General features: G+C 39.1%; 1 long non-coding RNA gene across 21 annotated transcripts in view; it reads left to right on the plus strand.

The window, feature by feature from the left end:
- Positions 1-1,450: 1,450 nt before the first annotated feature.
- The window catches only part of LOC140850408 (uncharacterized), a 206,981-nt gene continuing 194,283 nt past the window's right edge, over positions 1,451-14,148 (plus strand). For 2 of the 21 annotated variants that reach the window (XR_012133212.1, XR_012133229.1), the window contains exons 1-3: positions 1,463-2,945; positions 11,881-11,966; positions 12,955-13,027. This is a non-coding gene — a long non-coding RNA (uncharacterized lncRNA). Of the gene's footprint in view, positions 2,946-11,880; positions 11,967-12,954; positions 13,028-14,148 lie in introns of all 21 variants that reach the window. The other 19 variants (XR_012133213.1, XR_012133228.1, XR_012133226.1 and 16 more) reach the window with 16 other exon arrangements.

The following is a 14,148-nucleotide window of genomic DNA, read 5'->3' on the forward strand; positions in this document are numbered from 1 at the left end:
ACATTGAAGTTCTAACTCTTGATGTGATAGCTGTTGGAGACAAAAGTCTTTAGAGAGGTAGGGAAGTGAGATGAATTCACAAATGTAAAGCCCTAATCCAATGGGATGGGTATCCTTATAAGTGGGAGAGGAGTTCCCAGAGGAGTCTGCATCTCACACTCTATCTTGGAGTCTCTACCCTCACATTGGAACGGCCACGTGAGGACAAAGCAAGAAGGCGGCCTCTGCAAGCCAGGAAGAGAGCTGTCACCAGAAACAACCCCGACAGCACCTTGATCTTGGACTTCTAGCCTCCAGAACTGAAAGAAAATTAATTTCTGTTGTTTAAGCTACCCAGTCTGTGATATTTTGTTATGCAACCAAGCAGACACATAAAGTAGGATTTGAGAAACTCTTGAGAAAACTGAAATTAAAAAACCTGACCCCCCACTGAACATACTGGTGGATCCTTACTTGCACTTATTGTAACACTGTAATAAAGAGGAGAAACAGTCGCAAGCTAGATGCTTTTAATGGTAATAGTTTCATTATCTGATATATCTGACAGCATTTAACTGATCCAGATCAGTTCTTCAAGAATAAAATGTAGAGGTGGGCTCTGATGTGTTGCCTTCTAGAGAAACTTAACCTGATTAATACATTATTATTAGTAGAGGAAATGTGCATAGCTTAATGAGAGCATATTAGTAGAATCATCTCTGTAAGGAATGAAAATAATTTTTTAGATTGTAGCACCAAAAGGGGGAAATAGACTGACCTGGAACTAACACACAAGAGACAGTGAAAAACTATTTGTTGTTTTAAAAATGACTATCTAAGGTTGTTGAGAGCTTATAATGTATAAAAAAACAGTACAAAAGAAATTTCAAATTAGACTATTGTAAACAATATAAGAATGAACTGCTGATGATAAAAATTAACTTGCTTTGGGGCTATGAATAAGATTCTTAAAAAGGATGGGTGGAACCTGACCTGGTCTTGAAAAGTAGCCCTTGAGAACCCAGATGTGGTAGGGGGCATCCCAGGCCAAGGAGACAGCTTGGCCTGTGGAAAGGTAGAAAACAACTGTGCTGAGCTCAAGGACACACTGGTGGCTGGGAAATGAGGTGCTGGAGAAGGAGGGGAGTGCTCAAGAGAAAGCACTACAGAGCCTGTGGCATGTGTAGACAGAACATGAAGAGTACACAAAGCAACATGGAATCAATTTTTTTAACACCTCTCTCTCAAACAGGAGAAGCATTTTCCATAAAGCTCAACATTTGTCTTTAAGATGTCTCTTCCTATGTATTTTTGTATGTTGTGCCTACACACCTGGGTTAAAAGCCCCTACAGTCCAAGAGCTCAGTTTTAATGATGGGAAGTAGATGAATAAGGAGACAATTACAATTCAGTGTATGATTTATTAATAGCAAAAACTACCTTTATGTGACACTAGTCAAACAGGAAGAAGCCATTAAGCTATCTGTAACCAAATCACACATTAAACTAAAAGAATACCAATCCAAATAAAAGTCTGAGTTCGTATAATTTAAAAACAGAATCACAAATGAAGTACATGGACTCCGCACAGGGCTGTCTTCTTAGTGTCATAAGAGGGACTGGCTTAAATATGCTTTCACCACAGTCTTGAAACTCTTAATAATTTTATCTGAATTCTGAGTTTTGTAGGGGGGCCAAAAGGAAAACCTGTCAAGGTCTTGGTTTCTGGTCATGTGGTGTCCTGCCTCCCATATCCTCCCAGTTGGGTTCTCGGACTTCCCACCTCCGGGTCTTCGCCCAGAAACTACCGTTCTCTTGTTCCAGGACCCGCGTCTCTAAGTCCTGTGGCAGGGGTCCCAGGCACAGGTGAAGGTCTACAGGAGCCCCATTAGTATTCCTGTGCTTGAGGAGCTCCAGATTAAATGCCAAATAAAAACACATGACACACCAAGACACCACGGAAAAAAGAAGACAATTTTCCTACTTTTTGAATGAGGGTTCCTGTATTTTCATTTTGCAGTGGGCCTCGCCGACCATGTAACCAGCCTGGAGTCCTGCAGCAGTGATTGGCCCCAGCTGGGCAACTCTGGCTAAATAAAATAGTTGGCTCCTGCGAAGTCCGTTTCCACATCCGTAAAATCATAATAATAGTTTCTATCTCACCGGATATCTATGAATATTTTGGAGATAATTCACGCAAAGTGACTGTCCCTGCGCTTGATGCATTTCAATGCTCACTTAAACCAGGTGTTAACTATTAATAAATTTTCTAATTCAGATTCACTTCCTTATGCCTCCTCTCCCGCAGGCTAATCCTTCAAAACAGACATTTCCACTGGCAACAGTAAATGTACATCCCGGTCTTGCTTTAAGCATTTACCATCTACATTTAAATCTCACAGTGTGCAGAAGAGCATGTCCGAGGCTGAGCTATAATGTAAGGCTGGCGATAAGGAGTAGTTGTTAGAAGGGCAGGAATCATCACAAACACTAGGTAAAAACTCGGCACAAAGATTGGTCACTCAATTAGTCCTTCTATCAAAGCTCCTTCACCCACATTGGGACACAAAGCCAATGTTCTTCCAAAACCGGGCCACGTCTACAAACGAGTATAATAAAGTGAGCATCCTGAACACCTCCAGAGCGCAGGCACCGCGAGCAACGCGCCCTCTGAGGCGCCGGCCGGAGCCCGGGTTCCACAGGAGCGCGCAGTTGCGGCGCGTGGCCCTCTGCTCCGGAAGTGGTTCTCCTCAGGACAGCTCTTCGCGTCGGAGCCGGTCTCGCTTTTCCTCAGGCATCGGCCGAAGCCGCCTGCAGACGAGTTTTGGACTGAAGGGCCTCCCGTGCGGGGGCGTGGCCACGCTGCCGCAGTCCGGCCAATGCGGTTCACGTGCCGGCGGTGGCAGCGGCGGCGACTCCTCCTGATCCGTCGTGTCCTGGCGGGGACTCCGAGCCTCAGTAATGGGGTAAGTGCCGCCGTCCGGGGGCCTTTTCGGGCCTCGGAAAGACCCTCTGGGTCCCTCCGGCGGGTGCGCGGTCTGGCGCGGAGCGAGGGCGGGGAGCGCGGCTCGGTTGCGGGCGGGTTTCCCGAGGCGCGCAGGGCGGCGGCGGGAACGCTTCACCGTCCTCCCCGCCCGTTCTGCTGGCGGCCGCAGCGAGGGGCGTGTGTCTGGCCCCGAGGCCCCGTGGGTTTCTGTGTGTGGGACTTTGGGGAGATGATTCAGTATCTGCATCTGGTGCCTTTGTCTGTACACGAAGCTTGTGGTGCTTTCCGCCCAAGGTCGTGAGAGCTGTGTTGACTGGAGTCCGTGAGGCTTGCGGTGGAACAGTTAATAAACTGCCATTCCGCAGTTACCTGCCTTTCCTGGCCGCCTGAAGGGGAAGGCGGGATTGAGACCCGTGGGTATTCCTGACACACGGCTGCTCTTGCATGAGACAGTATCATTTATAACTGTGTGTTCATTGCCGCATGTCTTCTCTCCATTCACACCGAAATTTAAGAGAAAACTGTTTACGCGTGCTGTATCCAGTTCTCTTTCTCATTCGTAAATCCAGCCCTGAATTAGGCATTTGCTCTCATCACCTCCACCATAACGTGTCAATATCAGTAGTTGTGTATGACACACTTTCAGTAGTCATGCAAGCCACACTCAGATAGGAAAGAGTAAGAAACATCCACCTATGATATATAATAATGCCCAGAGCAAAATGAGGCAAGTGATATTTGTTCGTGGTTTTTAAGGAATCGCAGTTGGTGATTAGGGAAGGGGAAGAGGGCCTTCCAGGCAGAGGGACTGGAATAAGCAGGGAAGAGGTGGCAGTAGGAAGCCTCTTGGAAGGTATAGGGGGAGATAACTGTCCATTGATGGGAACTTGTGGGGTGAAGTAGGAAATAAAACTGAAATATGTTATTGCTTTGCTGCTAGGTTTTAAGCCTAGATTTCATTTTAAATATATTGAAAGGGGAATCTGTGGGGGCATTTAGTATATATTCATAAGCATACATTAAGCTTGTGTGCTAGTTCCAGAAAACATTTGTGGGGCTTTTACCGTTAGATTACCTCTGAGGTAGTCTGAGACCTTACCTGGAATGATATCCCTGGGAATTCATGAAAAATGCTAGTGAGCTTCCCGTTCAATTCTGAAATTACTCCGAGAGTAGGAGTGATAGTCATTTACCACTCTTCATTTAAGGCTTTTTCTTCTTGCACTTAGTTTCCAGGCCCCTTCAGAACAGTTAAAATTTGACCTTCAGGGAATCTTGACTAATTCTCCTCAGTCTGGGCGAGGTGTCTGTTCTGTGTGCAGCCAGAGTGCTTTCTACTTTGGAAACACTTGTACCTGTTTCTCTATTTTGTGTATATGTCTCTCCCCTACAACGTAGGTACTCTGTAAATGTTTGCTGGATGTCTGAATGAACTATACACATCCTACACTGAAGCATATTTTTTATGTTCTAGTATGAAGGTGGGGGTGGGGAGAGAAAAAAGTGGAGAGGAGGGAAGGTGTTGAAATTGAAAATAAATGAAAGAAAAACTACAGAGGGAAAAAAATACAGATACATCTACAGAAAAACTGAAGAATATGCCAAAGGAAAAAAATTGGACAACCAATTAGAAAAAAGAAATACAGCAGTATGACAAAACAGCTAATGTCATTACTGTAAAATAGTTCATGAAAATTAAAGAGAATGTGTCATAGAAAATTGGCAAAATAATTAACTTCAAGGGAAAGAAATGTATCCGAAAAAGTTCAAATTCACTATTATCTTTCAGATATCTGCATTACTGTTTACTCACCACCCTAATCCTACTCTAGGTTGTATCTCCCACCAACTTTCAGCTATTTTCCTTGACTCTTCACTACCTCTAATCTGATCTCTCTAGTGCAGCTGGAGTGCTGTCTTCAAAACATAAATCTGATCATGTGACCTCCCCACCCCTTTCTTGAAACCTAGGTGGTAGCTCCGCTGGTTTTGGTGAAGAGCAGTCTAAATAAGGCCAGTCTCCCTGTGTCAGATATACCACATCCTCCTCAGTCTCTGCTTCAGCTGCGCTGGCCTTCCTCCACTGTCCAGCACAGCACCCTATAGATCCTTCCCACATGGTGTTCCTTTTACCCGAAGCTCTTTTTCCTCTCGTTATTACATTAAATACTTCTACTTTACTTTTTACTTTTTCAGGGAAACCTTTCTTGACTTTCATTTACCCCTTGTATAAGCTCTTGTTGCGCCATTTATTTAGCACTTCTGGTCATTGTTCTGTGTGTGTGTGTGTGATTTCTTATGCTCTCCGCCTGTCAGTAAATTTTTGCTTACTGATCATATCCTCCACACGTGCTTATCTGTTGAATGAAAACGAGGCATTATTTTTATGATCCTTAATAGCTCATTTTTCTTCGTACTGCAAGCTTCCCTGGAGGAGTACTAGCTCTTGGAATAATTGTTTTCTAAGAACCCTGGGGTTTTGTTGCAGGTTAATTAAAATGCATGGCAGTCAGTGCATTACCAAAAGAGACTGGCTAGTTAGTTGACTGGCTAGCAGATAGCCAACTGAGTCGATTCAAAGTAGATTTTACCTTTACGTTTGCTCTCAGTTTTGTAGATCAGACACATGTTATCAGTGTCACCCCACAAGTATAGTCATTCTCTCAAAAGCAAGTTCACATTAACCATAAGCTTATAGAAGTCTACGAACATGAGAAAGCTGGTTTATTAAGAAATATATCTAATATAGATAAGAGCGTTCACCTTGTAAAACATTATTTTCCTTTCCTTTGACCTACATTAGCTGCTTGGCATGTAGAACCACAGAAAGGGTTTTATTTTAGTTGCATGATTCAGTATTTAGTTATGACACATCTGTCCCCATTATTGAGTTATTCCAGTATAAATTGGATTTCTTAAGTCTCTGAGCAGGGGAACTCTTCTTGGACTCTCCTTGGCATGTAGAACCACAGAAAGGGTTTTGTTTTAGTTGCATGATTCAGTATTTAGTTATGACACATCTGTCCCCATTATTGAGTTATTCCAGTATAAATTGGATTTCTTAAGTCTCTGAGCAGGGGAACTCTTCTTGGACTCTCCTTGAGTTGGACACTGCCAACTTTTGCTCTTTGTGGTTCCCTTTTTGTGTCATTGTCTACCGAAGAAGTGATGCAGGTTACATTACCAGGTTAACTGAGGGCATCTGCACGGCTGGGTTCTCGGTGACGCCTCCCTTCCGGCAGCTGTGCTGTGTGCTCCTGTGTGCAAGTCCTCACTCCTCCTCCTGCTCTCGTACATTATATTAAATGCGTTCTTTTGCGGTTTGTAAGCGCCCAGCTTGGGCTTGTCAGTCTTAGTGATGACCTACAAATTTTTCCTTCAGTTTCTGTCTTCATATTTTTCCTGTCGTTACTCTTTCATTTTATTTCTTCTCTGTCAGCACATAGGATTTCCATTATTATGCCACTGTTTTCTCCTGCTCACTTTCTCTTTCCTTCCTTCCCCCCCATCAAAATGATACTTTTTCACATTTCTAACAGTGATAGTTCAGTGAGCTTTTGGTTGAAGAATTAAAAAAAAAAAATTGGTCTTCAAACAGTGCATGGCCGTCTGATGATATTGGGTGTTATAGACCTGTTTGTTGACTTTTGGGTTGTCTGTCAACCAGCTTCATAGTAGATGCAAATTCATTGTCAACCTTTTAAATCCTAACTGAAATGCTATTGGTAGCTAGCTAGCTGTCAGTGGAACAAAACTGTAAATGCTTGGAAGAAACTAAGTGCTTGAGGTGAGTAGGTGGGAGAAAAATAAAACTAACTCCATTTTTATGTAAAGTGAATATACTTATGTTTTTTAATATACTGAGCTTTTCAAATTTTCTTACTGCCTGCACACTGGTAGTGTGAAAGTCAGTATACTGAAGGAAAAGCACTAAAGTCAGTATACATATCGAAAAAAAAAGGGTAGGAGAGCATTTTTTGGCATCAGCATGAAACTAAGTACACGGTGCTTTTAAGAATTCCCTGATGCAGTACTGGCAACCATAGAACTTCTTGCATTGGAATTTTAAAATTGGAGTCAAGTTCTCCCGTGCTTGGAGTGCAGTGCAACTGAGGACCAACTCTGCGATTATTAGTTAAGTTTGTTTTACAGTGGTTAGCAAATGCTGTATAGTTACCTCATGCACCAGCAGAGTATAGCACTTAGAAACATTTGTTAATAAATTTTAATGCATAAATTATCACTTGTTATTAATTATTGTATGAATGATGTAATTTTCAAAAAAATGTGTCATAAATCCCTATTATGTTGCTTATAAAATGTATCAATTCTTTTTTACTTAAACCTAGTCTAAATGACTTCTCATTGATACATCTATTTTATTAATTGAGATCTTATAGTAAAATGCACAAATCTTAATGTACAGCTTGAGGAATTTTGACATGTGTATATATTCATGTCACTGTCACTGAGATCAAGATATCAAACATTCTAACTAATTTTTCCCCTTTCGTCTATTTCACCCATCCCCCTATCTCCTTTCCCGTGGCAACCATCAGTCTCTTCTCTGTGTTTATGGATCTGTTTGTTTTGTTTGTTTGTTCTTTTGTTTTGTTTTTAGGTTCCACATACAGTATTTGTCTTTGTCTTATTTCACTTAGCTTAATATCCTCTAGGTCCATCTGTGTTGCAAATGGTGAGATTTCATTCATTTTTGTGACTGAGTAATACTCTATTATGTACATATGTACGTCATATTCCTTAACCATTTGTCTGGTGATGGACACTTACATTGATTTCATATTTTGGCAATTGTAAATGATACTGCAGTGAACATAGGGGTGCATATATCTTTTTGAATTAGTGATTTTGTTTTCTTCAGGTTAAATTCCCACAAGTGGAATTACTAGATTGTATGGTATTTTTCATTTTTTGAGAAACCTCCATACTGCTTTCCATAGTGGCTGCACTAACTTACATTCTCAGAAGTTTAGGAGAGTTCCCTTTCTCCACATCCTCTCCAATTCTTGTTATTTATTGTGTTCTTGATATTAGTAGCCAGTCTGACTGGTGTAAAGTATCTAATTGTGATTTTGGTATGCATTTTCTTGATGATTAGTGATGTTAAGTATCTTTTCATTTCTGTTGGCCATCTATATGCCTTCTTAGGAAAAATGTCTATTTGAGTATGGTGCACACTTTTTAATTGGATTGCTTGTTATTTTTCTGGAGTTGAGTTGTCTGAGTTTTTTAATATATTTTGTTTATTAGCCCCATATTGGATATATAATTTGAAGATATATTCTCCCATACAGTAGGCTGCCTTGGCATTTTGTTGGGGGTCCTTTGCTGTGCAGAAGCTTTTTAGTTTGAAGTAGTCCCACTTGTTTATTTTTGCTTTTGGTTCCCTTGCCTGGGGAGACACATCCCCACAAAAATTACTAATGTGAATGTTCAAGAGCTTTCTGCCTGTTTTCTTCTAGTTCTATAAAAGCTATGTTTTATAGTTTCAGGTTTTATATTTAGGTGTTTAATCCATTTTGAGTTTATTTTTGGGTGTGGTGTGAGACAGTGGTCCGGTTTCATTCTTTTGCATGTAGCTATCCAATTTTCTCAACAACATTTACTGAAGAGACTCTTTACAGTGTGGTTTTTTTTCTAAGTGGATCTAACTTTGAAATAAATTCTAAAGAGGTTAACATATCTAGTTGGAAAGAAACCTGATTACTCTGCATTGTTAGTATATACTCTGCACTTGAAACAGTGAGTGAACATGTGAGTACTGCAAACTTTCTGGTTGTTGATTTAACAAATATTTATTGAACAATTTGCTATGTCATCCACTGTGTTAGGTGGTAAGATTCAGTGTTGAGTAAAACCGGATGGATACTTTGACCTTCATGGAATTTATAACCTACTGGAAGACACATTACACATAATTAGATTAAAAGTAAAATTAAACTGAATAAACTAAAACTAACAGTGATGATAAGTTCTAGCAGCACTGTAAGTGCTCATGAATGGAATGTTTTACCTTCACCAGGAGGCCAGACAATATTTCCTTGAGAAATGACAGTTGAGCCAACATCAGAGGGATAAGATGTTTACAAGCTAACTTGGTGAGAAAGAGCATTCATACCAGAGAATATTGCAAGTGTAAAGACTTGGAGGTAGATGTGATCTTGGCGAGTATGAAGGAATAAAAAAGGCCCGTGTGACCTTCCTAAGAGCAATTGGAAACCACTGGGGAGAGTTAAGTAAAAGTGTGACATTGGATCTGCATGTTAAATAATGTGTTATGACTGAATTGTGGATAACTGGGGAGGGACAAGTGTGAGTTGGAAATAATTTTAAACACACTCAAGGGGAAATACCAGGTAGGCAGTTGCAGTTATATATTTAGATCTGGACTAAAAGAAAGATCTCAGACAAAGGTAGAAATTTTTGAGTCATCTTTGGTTAGGTGGCAAATTAAAACAATATATACATGTACATCTTTAGGGTTCAAAAGTATATTGTGAAAAGAAGAGTTGGCCTTGAACTCATGACTGATTAGAGGTCTGTGAGCCTTAGAAAACCAAGATAGAGGGTGTAGAGAGGAAGGAGGAAAATCAGGGGAGTGATCTGTCCTGGAAACCAAGGACAGAGTGTTTCAAGGAGGAGGAGACAGTCAGCATTGTCCAATGCTGTGAGATGTCAAGTAAATGAAGTCTGAAAAATTCCTGTTGAATTTTGTGATAGCTTTAAGTGGACCATTTGGGAAGGGAAATTGGAATTATGTGGAATGCATGAAATAGTTTGAACTCTTTAAAAGCTTAGCTCTGAGGCAATTGAAGAGAGAGGGTGCACCCAGTCAACTTTGTAGTATGGATGTTTTGTTGTATCTTTAGTGAAAATGATCCTGGCATGATTAAAAATCACTGGGAAACAACCATTTAAAGAGATTGACAATGCTAGAGGAAAGGAATAATCTATAGAAAGGGTTCTAGGAAGGCAGAAAAGGATGGGCTCCCAAAACACAAATAAGAGACTAACCTGACATATGTATAGGGGTATTTCTTATAATTTTATTTTATTAATAGAGGATGAGGATGCAAGCAAATTTGTATTTATGGTAATAAAAAGTGATGGTTCCTATCTGATACTTATTTTCTCCATGAAATTGAAAAAAAGAGGAAGAAGGTCAGATGTTTTAGGAAAGCACTCGAAGGTTTAAAATAGTCCTTGTAGAGTGTATTGACCAAGAAAGTATAGTAGAGTTGCTAGGAAGTGTAGAGGTCAGTCAAGGTTAGCCCTGGGGGATTTATCGTAGAATCTCAAGTATTTCCTCCTACTGGAGTGCTGTGAGAAAAGACTCAGAATGTTGCTTTCATCCAGGATTAACCAGAGGGAGTTTAAGGTATTGACAAGTGTTGATCATGTACGCAAACTGGATAAAAGGAAAATGAAAAGGCCTAACTATTTGAGAGAAGGTGAAAGGGGTCAGTGAACTGGTGGTTTCAGTGAAGTGACAGACCATTGTGGTGGATGAAGTTGAATAAGCAAGCTGATGGAAGTTGTGATCTCATTGTGGAGTATTTGAATTCATGATTTTAGAAATGGAGTAGTTATTAGTGATGACAAGGGCTACAGTGTGACCTTGGAATTGTGGGTGGTTGAGATGGAAAAGATTAGGTCATTAGAAAAGAGGAAGTCAAGAAGTGAGGATGTAATATCAGATGGGTTATTCAAGTGGACATCAACCTCACCCAGAGTGATGGCAAAACTTAGGATGGAGAGAAATTGTAAATTGGTTGCCAGTATCTTCATTGGATAAGGGATGAATGATACTAATAGGAGATAAGAGAAGCTGTTAAGGCTAAATCCAAGAGCCTTTAAGAAACAGGATGAGGTTGATAATACTATTTTGGTGAGAAGAATTTGAGGGCTTGTGTGTGCCAGGCACTCTTGCAAGGCACAGAAAACTGTATAAGTATTGCAAGATCCTATCCTCTGAGAGGAGGTCAGACTATAGAAGAAGGCAGTCTTACATGTGCAGTGAGAGACAGTACAGTGAGATCCTACCTTCGAAGTATGGTGAGAACCTCAAGGAAGAACAGGTAATGTTTTAGCTGAAGAAATCATTGAAGGTTTCACAGGAGAGATTATATCTGAACTGAAGTTTATGTAGTTGCTCAAGTGGAGAAGGAGAAGGACATCATATCACAGGAAGAATTATAAGATGTATGGCTCCTAACAATGACTGAGGAACATAAACTCAAAATGATAGCATCCTTTCTCGTACTAAGCACTGTCGTAATACGGAGTTCTTTATCATTATAATGTTTCCATCTCTTTGGCAATAGTTGTATTTTTTTGTTCTAGAGTTCAACATTGTTTTCTAATGGGATGATTGAAAGCATGTGTGTATGTCCTTGTGTTTTTGGTGTTTCTTTTAAAGTTATGCTTGAAATAATATATAACCAAAAATAAATGTGGAGGTGCTCTATAAATAAATACAATGCAATCTTTGACATATTTGCTACTGTTACAAACACTGCTTCAGGAAATTAAATGTCTCCCATTATGGGTGAAGTTCTGTTTTAAACCACAAGGACACGAAGATGAACATGATGGTCTCTGACCTCAGGGAACTCATTGTTTATTATGATCCAGGAACAGGATGTACTGGTGATATCAATATACTAACCACAGGGAATGCTGTGACCTTTTTAAAAATCACAACTTAAACCCTCAGACATGTTTTTAGAATGTTGATTTATTCCTTTGCTGTTTATGGAAGAGGTTTGATTTCATCAAGTTGAATATAGTTAAACAAAAATTTAGTTCAATTGGTAATCTATAATAAGACTCAAAACAAAGTATGTTTCTTCTTGAATTAAGAGCCTCCCTAATTTTGGCTTTATTCCTCACAGGTTGTGAAGATGAGAAAAGAAGTGAAGAGAATCTGAGTTTTTATCTGAAAACTTGTCAGGAGTGTGAGCAGACTGGAGTCCAAAAAGTAAGTCACTTAAACTAATGGTCCTGGGACTAATGAAATGTGAAAAGTTGTTTTTATTCAGTATTTACAAAAGTGAAGGGTGGGACCTAGAGGAATAATTAAATATCTTACTCATGCAGCACTTTGTTTTATATGTGGAAAGGATGTGAGATAAAATGTGCTGTGTCAGCATGCCATTATATGGTTTGGACCTTATTTACTTTAAAATATGTGACGGATTCTTCTGATTTTTTCCCAGACTCTCCTTTCTGCCATTTAGGAATGAAAGCCCTTTGGGGTTGTTTATGTGTTTTATGTTATTGGAAGTTACTTTAAGATGTTGCTATAGTTTAACAAATGTACTAGTACTAATAACTTTGGATCAGTTACAAAGATTTTATATCACTTTATTCCTTGAATTGGTGATTAATTTGAAGATCTCAGTGTCTTGTGGAAGTGCTTATGAAAACGTGTTCAACCTAATTTTTTAAAAAATGTACTTTGTAATTTTAGTTTCACTAGTATTAGAGGATAAATATCCTATTTATGGTTTTTATGCTTTGATGCATTTTATTCCTGATTAACTTCTTGTTCCTTCTTAATAAATGTTTCAGAAGATAGCCTTCCTATCCAGTATAATCAGATTTTTAACTTAGAAATTCTGTTAATTCCAGAGAACAAGTTTTCATTTAATAAAATTTAATTCAACCTTTAATTATAGCCTATGAAATTTGTATTATGTTGAAACAAAGTGTTATTAATCTGTTAATTAAAAAATATTATTTGGCCATCCTATTAAGGAATAGAAGGCAAACTGTTAATGTTAATAGTCATTAATATAATGCTGAGACAATGAGTTTGTTGATGGAATTGAGTTTGTTGAGGACAGTACAGGATGACAGAGTATTTAGAGATTTATTGTAACTTTATAAAAGAAACGAAGAAATTTTTCATTTGATAGGAGTCTAAGAGAAGTGCTTTTCTTGACTACATTTTGTATTATCTGCAGGGGTACTGAAGATGCACTGTTAAAAAGCCAGAGACGAGCATGACGATTGCTTGAAGAAATCCCTGCCATGAAGGTAAGGACTTACTACATGGGTGTGTGCATATGTGTGTGTCCATGTCTCCTGTCAGCCTGCACTTTGTGGGTGTGCAGGGGGTAGGGGTAAGTGGTGGTATTTACTTGAATATTAGTTGGAGTTGACTAAGACTTATTTATATGGGTCTGTTTGGTGCAGAATGTAGTACATTTAGGAAATTGTAATGTTTAAGCTTGCATTTTTTCATGTTTTTTCTGGAATTTGTTAAAGTACTAATTTGAGCCAAACCATGCCAAACTAAACTCATCTATGTCTAATAATGCCTCGTGCCTAAGGTTTTTGTTTTTACTGTAATGTTAGCCATAAAGTCTAAGAAATTCAAGCATCGAACGTTCATGCTGTTCGGTAGGTAATGTGGATGGTGATATTGGAGGCTTACATCATGCTTTGCCTATTGCCAACTCAATGAATTTTTGTGTGGTGGTGTCAGCATTTTATTCAGCTCTGTAGGAACTTGAAATAAAATTAGTGTTGGATCAAAATGATCCATATTTTTGTTTCTTTCAGCCAGACTCTTCACTAGCATAATTTTTAGGTCTTCTCACTGCTGTTACTTTGTGGAAACTTTCATTTACCAAGTGGCATACTATTAAATGTCTGGGAGACTGTTTTATTGCAAAACTTAAAAACAACATTTGGTACCAACAATGATCTTAATTGTAGGGTCATTTTGCATGTATATATGACTATTACATTTTGGTATTCTAAGTTTTGAGAAAGATAAGCAAGATAATTCTCCAATAATATTTTAATTGAGTTAGATTATCAAACTTCTCACCATGTTTTCCTTTTGAAGAGATGATTGTTTTATAGGACAAAATTACCACAGTGAATCTGAGTGGAAGTTGTAGGACATGGTTTTTCTTTGGTGTGAGGAATGTTTTTTGTGAGGTGTTTTCATTTGTTTTATTTTCACAATACTGCTGAGTTCATGGAATCCATTTGATGCATCATTCTCAAAGCTCCAACCCCCTTCTTATCCAGTCATTCAGTAACAATACCCTATATTTGACTTTTGATTATCATTTGTGTCAGTTTGGGTTACACATTATTTAGGCTTTTTCGTATACTGTCTTTTTCCCTATGAAATTCCTATAGAA

The sequence above is a fragment of the Manis javanica genome, chromosome 7 (assembly GCF_040802235.1).
Source record: "Manis javanica isolate MJ-LG chromosome 7, MJ_LKY, whole genome shotgun sequence".
NCBI lineage: Eukaryota > Metazoa > Chordata > Mammalia > Pholidota > Manidae > Manis > Manis javanica.